The sequence below is a fragment of the Colobus angolensis genome, unplaced genomic scaffold (assembly GCF_000951035.1).
Source record: "Colobus angolensis palliatus isolate OR3802 unplaced genomic scaffold, Cang.pa_1.0 Scaffold17, whole genome shotgun sequence".
NCBI classification, from domain to species: domain Eukaryota; kingdom Metazoa; phylum Chordata; class Mammalia; order Primates; family Cercopithecidae; genus Colobus; species Colobus angolensis.
Window position 1 is genome coordinate 16,259,778 of NW_012114821.1, and position 6,715 is coordinate 16,266,492.

Below are 6,715 nucleotides of genomic sequence, written 5' to 3' on the forward strand. Positions count from 1 at the left end.
AAAAAGTACTTCAGGGAAGAAAAAAGATACATAATATGCCTATGTCATGTATATATTCTATACATAATTTAATATGTATTATTTTATACACATTTATATAAATTTTTCTATACATTATGCTTTAAAAGCCTTCACATAAAATAAAGAATTTTAAAACACTAAAGCTAAGAGAAATCATTACCAGTAACTTCCACTGAAAGAGATATTTTAAAAAATTTCTTTAGGCAAATGACATATGATCCCAGACAAAAAGTTAAATGTACATAAAGTTGTAAATATTTTAAGAAAATTTAAAGTGATGATAAGTATGAAAGATATTTTATCTAATTTTTAATTACTTTAAAATAAAATTAATTAACTAAAGTGAAAATAGCAATCCATTGTGTGTAGCAATCCCTGCCCCTCTTCATTGCTGGTAAGAGAGGAGCTCCATCCTTCAAAATCTACATGGAGGCAGCCACAACCCCATGACTTGTGCAGCAGCAGAAATGGTGCCATATGAATGCAGTCAAATGCCTCTGTCTTCTTAAGGGGCAACCACTGTGGACCACATGGTACCTGAGCCTGCCAAAGCCACAGCTTGGGGGGATGAGGAGCATGGAACCAGAATGCAAAGAGCAGAGCCTGTGATGTGAGGTACTGATGCATGGTGGTCCCTCAGGCACAGGTGGCTCCTCTGATAATCTCTCAATTACCTTGGGACAGGGGTGAGGGGGAAAGGTTTCTTGCATTGTCTTAGACAAAAGCTCCTAGCTTCCATTTAGATGATTAAATAATCTCATTTGATAGTCCTTTGGCCACACCCTTTGTGTTTTCTCCTGAACAGATTTTCTTTTTCCTTTCAATATTGGTAGACCAAGGATTTCCCAAATATTTAAGTTTTACTTCTCCTTTGATGAATAATTGCATATGTAAGTTCCTTCTGTTTTCTCACACTTGACTATAAACAGTCCAGAGAAACCAGGTCACCCTATCAACATTTTGTATAAATATTTTCTTAGGCAAATATTCAATTTTATAACTAGCAGGTTCTGCCTTACATAAAACACCATGGCACCAGGATAATTCAGCATACTTATTTGCCACTTTATAAGAAAGATGATCTCTCCTTTGTTGTCCAATAACATGCTTCTAACTTCTATCTGAGATCTATCAGAGTGGTCTTTACTATCCATATTTCCACCAAAAGCTCTACTCAGGATTACTTAGATTTTTTTTTTTTTTTTTTTTTTGTCAGAAGCAGTGGAGGCAGTGATTTATTCATTCAGCCATTTTTCATGTAATCAACAAATTTGCCTGCCAAGCAATGTGCGAGGCACTGAAGACAGAATGAAAAGTTGGAGAAAAGTGGCCACAGGCCTCATGGATCTCACAGAGGCACCATAGATGAGGCATGAATAATTCCTTCAGGGTTTGGGCTGGTCAAACTCTTCCCAGTTTGGCCTGCCACCTCACTTAAGTGCCTGTCCTGTGCACTGACCACAGGTGGTATCCTATCACCTGGGCCCTTTATTCATCATAATGCTTTGATCCTTGGTTGGTCTAACCTTACATCTGAACATGTTCCTGTTTTGCTCAGCAGGGCTGGATCCAGGTTATTGGAGATGCCCCAAGACACTCAGCAGTCAGTTTTCTGGGCTGGTCCACCAGATTCTAGCTGCCATGAGCTGCAAGAAAAAATGCAAATGAATCAGTTCTTGGGAGGATTCGGCCTAAGGCCTAGACTTCAGTGTCTAGGATCATGGGTTGTCTTTTAGCCTTTTTTTAACCTTTCAGTTCCCAAACAGCATCAAAATAGAATCAAAGTATTGACACACAATATCTGAACTTCCTTTGATAAATAGGCACAGTGAGAAAAGCAGCCTGAACCTAATTTTTCTTCCCAGTCTGTTGTTTCTTATCAGAAACAAAGACTTTGCTTCTGTAATCATTAGTAACAGCTATGAGTTTCTTCACTCGAAATTGTCCAGTTCAGCTCCTCACTAGATTTAACTATTCTTGGCGGCCTCTGGCTGAGACCAACTGGTTTCTAATGATCATTTTCTTGAAAAGTGACCTGTCTTTCCTTGCCTGAGCCTGTCTCCCTGGCTCTCCCATGGCCTCTATCAGGTTAGCTAAGAAGGTGGTGGTAGCGAGGGACAAGGGGTCAAATCTGTTACTTTTTATAAAGGCAGAGTGAAATTAATTTCCTGTGAAAGCTGAGGACATTCCTCTGTTAGTTTGGCTTCCTGCTCTGTGTCTTAAATGCTGGATAATTTTTTTTTTTTCTTTTGGAACTTCTATGGGCCAACTTCCCATGCCTGAGGCTGCTGAAAGAGAGATTTACAGACTCAGCTTACTACACAGCAGTGAGCCAAGGATGGTGATGAATGAACAGAAGAGAGATGCCTAAACCATTCCAGAATGTTCTGAACATGAGTTCAAAGAAGCCTCCAAGAGGTGTCCTGGAAAGCAGTCACCCATAGAATTTTAGAGTTAAGGAAGACCCAGTGGGGAAAATATATTCTACCTCCCTATCGCTTGGATCTCAATGATAATTCTCCCCAAATTGATCTTTCAAACATTAATCAGTATATACTTGCTGAGAACCAACTGTGTGTTGCACATTGCTCTAAAGGCTGGAAGAATCACACAATGGCCAAAAATACAACTCAAAGAGGCTGAAGCAGAAATGTATTATGGTTCAATCAATCAATCAAGTTAGACTATTACTATTACTTTCAAAAGCGTGACATAACTTATCCATCCAATATACAGGAGTGATTCAATTTGATATCACAGGTTGGCCTGATTTTGTGGCACCTTATCAAGACCTGAGAGAAGATACCAGTATGAGGTCTAAACTGTATGGAGGTGATAAAGTGATGAGAATAAAAGATGCCAGATGCCATTACACCTATCCATATTCATGCTTACACTGCATCCTTAAACTATTCTAAGTGAAGAAATTACCTATAGCCTTTCTTAACCTTTTGACATAAAATTATAATTTTGCAAAATATAATACCCTGAATAATTTTACTGGATGTAAATTATTGCTTTGGACAGTATACTGGTTTATCTTTTTAATGATGAAAGAGAAAGATCAATTCATATTTTCATCTGTACCGTGTCGTAATCTCCTCCAATGGAGAAACATCATCAGTGGTGTAGAAGAGCTCAGGGAAGCAAGGAGGGCTGCTGTGAATGACACTATGAATTTCTGAATGTGATGTCCTTTTAATTCATGAGATCAGTTCTTTCTACTTAGTATACTTCTGGAAGTATCAAACTAGGTTAAAAAAAAAAAAAATCCCATTTTTCCTGTCACAAATATTTGACCAGAAAAAAAAAGGATTTAATCACAGACCAGCCAAAGTCAAATTCATAAATAATGTTATTTAAAAGGCGAGCTACCCCTATTCCACTCAAATGGCAAATCTTTGCATTATTCCTATTTGACTTGATCTTGTCTGAATTTTTAATTTTCCTCTGTGTAGGGGAGAAAATATTTTATTAAAAGCCTGTCTTGCTTAAGAGGCAACATTCTGATTCCTTTGAGAATCCATACTGTGTGGTATTATGATGTTTTGAAATACAGACTCAAATAATATGTCAACTGACTTTCCTTACTTATCCTGCTAATGGTTATTAGGCATGCTGTGTAAATGAATTTGTAGTTCTCACGTGAAAATACTAGAAGAAGAAGATAAGGAATTCAGGTTTCCACTTCAAGATGATAATTCTAGGGGGGAAAAAAAAACCATTGAAAATTCGTCAACTCCAAAACTATAATTACTGGCCTAAATTCTACTTTTAAATTCATAAACTCAGCAGCTTTTGTTGATTTTGGAGGGGGGGGGGAAGCAGAAATATTTAGACTACTAAAAACAGCTTGCATTCTCTTCATTCCAGACTACCTCAGGTTAGTGAGAAAGACAGAGCAAGGAAACCAAAAATGTGTGGAAACCTGGGGAAAGGGAGCGAGGTGGGAGACTATTGAGAAGAATGGACTGCTTAGTGATGGTCAGAGTTACATAAAGAATAGCTGAGAATCTGAAACCTGGTGTTTTGGAGGAGTCTGCAACTAAGTGACAAAAGAGGTGAATTTCTAGCTCAATTTTAGTATTCATCAGCTCTGTGATATAGGCTTCAGTTTCTGTACATATTTAACACACATGCATAAAGGGAAGACCTTCCGTATCTGCTGTGCCCACTTCTCCAGATGAGTAGCAAATAAAATCCTGAATGTGTCTTGTAAACTCTAACTTGTGGGATGGCATTAATTTTGAGCATTTAAAAACAGTCCTGGCAGGTACAATGCCTCAGGCATAATGACCTGCATAAGGCTTGGGAATAGTGAAAAGGAGATAGAAAGGAGGGGCTTTGGAAGATAACAGAGCAAAGATAGACAACTCTAAATCCTACAGATTGAAGTCAGCATTGTGAAACAGGCCAGATGGAGACTGCACGTGACCTTCCTAAAGGAGGAAGCCACTCCTTAGTCCCAGGTTATCACCAGCATTTAAGAACCTTAGTCAGAATTTCCAGTTTTTTCAGTTACCATGAGAATCTCCAAATACAGACACTCATGTCATATCAACGAATTTTAAAATTTAACATTCAAGAGAGATGGGAATAGGAAATCACTAGAGGATAAAAAGGATAGATAAAATGAGCATTAATTACCTGTTCTATAAAAAGGGGAAGACTGATCCTTGAGGGAAAAATGAGATATTCAGCTTAAACGTATTGTACTTGCATCTATTTACCCAGCAAGTATTATCAAGTACTTGTGCATCCCATATATAGTATCAAAAAATCAATAATAATAAAAAAATACACAATCTTGAATTCCTTTGAAGTTCTATTGCATACATGACTCCTACTCAATACACATCCTCCTCTTGTCCATGCTTCCTATGTTTCTGCCATATTAAACTTCTAAATAGTCCTTGGACATAACAGACTTTTTATAATTTCTTACTTTCTCAAATTCTGTTTCTTCTGAATAAAGTTCTTTTCTGAATATTTCATAACAGAGCTAAGAATTCTTATCTAAAATCCAACTCAAATGTCTGTATCATCCATTTTATGCCTTCTGTATGCAGTTGTTCACTGTGTTCCATATTTCCATAGCTGTTTGCTCCATATTTCCTTAAAGCATTTACCAAGTTGAATTAAAATATGAAATATGTTTGTCCTCCAAATCTATGAGCTTCTTGAAGTGAGAACCTGGATTTTTAAACTTGTTACCCTAGTACATAGAGTGGTTATTGAAACAACATGTGTTCTCCAGAAATATTTATTAAAAGCATAAATGAGAGAGTTTACATTTTCACCTAAAATATGAAAACTGGGAAGAGTATTGTCCAGCCTACTTTAATAAAAATGAATCCATCTTTTTCTCTGTTCTCTCAGTACTAAATTCTTGTGTTAACCTTATTATCACACAAGCTTTTCCTACTCAGTCACAAGATGGTCACAGACAACTTCAGGCTTACATATACTTTTTACAGGACAAAGTACAAAATAATAATTTTTCCCCAAATCAGTAAAACATAAAGCTAGAGATCATCCACATAGATTAAAACACAAGGAAAGACAATTTTTTTCTACTGAGAGGTGAGACACAAACACTTATTCATTAGTGGCAAAGTATGAGATAAAAGGCTTATAGTATGATACAAGTGGCTTACGTAGAATTCAGCTAAAATTTTTAAACAAATAAAAGTCAAAGTGTGGTTAGTCCAAGTATATAAAACCCCCCCAGAAACCAAAAGTCAAGAGAATGCTATTTACTTATGTTTACAGTGTTCTAAACACAAAGTATATTTACTCAGAACTTGAAAGGTATATAATAAAGCCAAAAAAATAAAACATCAAGGGACAAAACAATTAATAGAATCAGATTCTGTGATCCAGATGTTAAACTCTTCAAACTATTTATTTAAAATAATAGTGATTAAAATATCAAAATTTCCGGAGGCAAAGATAAACAGATTGGAAATTTCAAGAATCATGGAAACTATAATCTTTTGGCTAATGAAAATCCTAAGAAACAAACAAACAAATAAACAAAGCAGCAGAGATGAAAACAAAAACATGTGATGGGCTCATCTGTAGATTCAGTATGGCCAGGGGAGAAAAAATCAGTGAACCCAAAGATAAATCAATAGAAATAACCCACGCTGAAGCACAAAGAAAAGAGAGAGAGAGGGAGAAACAAAAAAGAACAGAGCATACAAGACCCATGGGAAAATTTCAAAAGGTCTAAGATGTAAGTTGGAATTCCAGAAGGAGAAGTAAGAGAAAATGAGGGTGATATACATTTTCTAAAACTAACAAAATACATCAAATCACAGATCTAAGAGAGTACGATTATATCAAGCAAAATAATACCAAAGAATAAAAAAGAACACTTATAGACAACATATTAAAACTTTTGGAAATGTAAGATAAAGGCAAAAACTTGATGGATGCTAGCGAGAAAAAACAAACGACACAGTGAATACAAAGAAGCAAATAGATGAATTACAGCAGACTTGTAATTGAAGCTATGAAAGCCAGAAGACAATGGACTGGCATCTTAAAAGTACTTCGGGGCCGGGCGTGGTGGCTCAAGCCTGTAATCCCAGCACTTTGGGAGGCCGAGACAGGTGGATCACGAGGTCAGGAGATCGAGACCATCCTGGCTAACACGGTGAAACCCCGTCTCTACTAAAAAATACAAAAA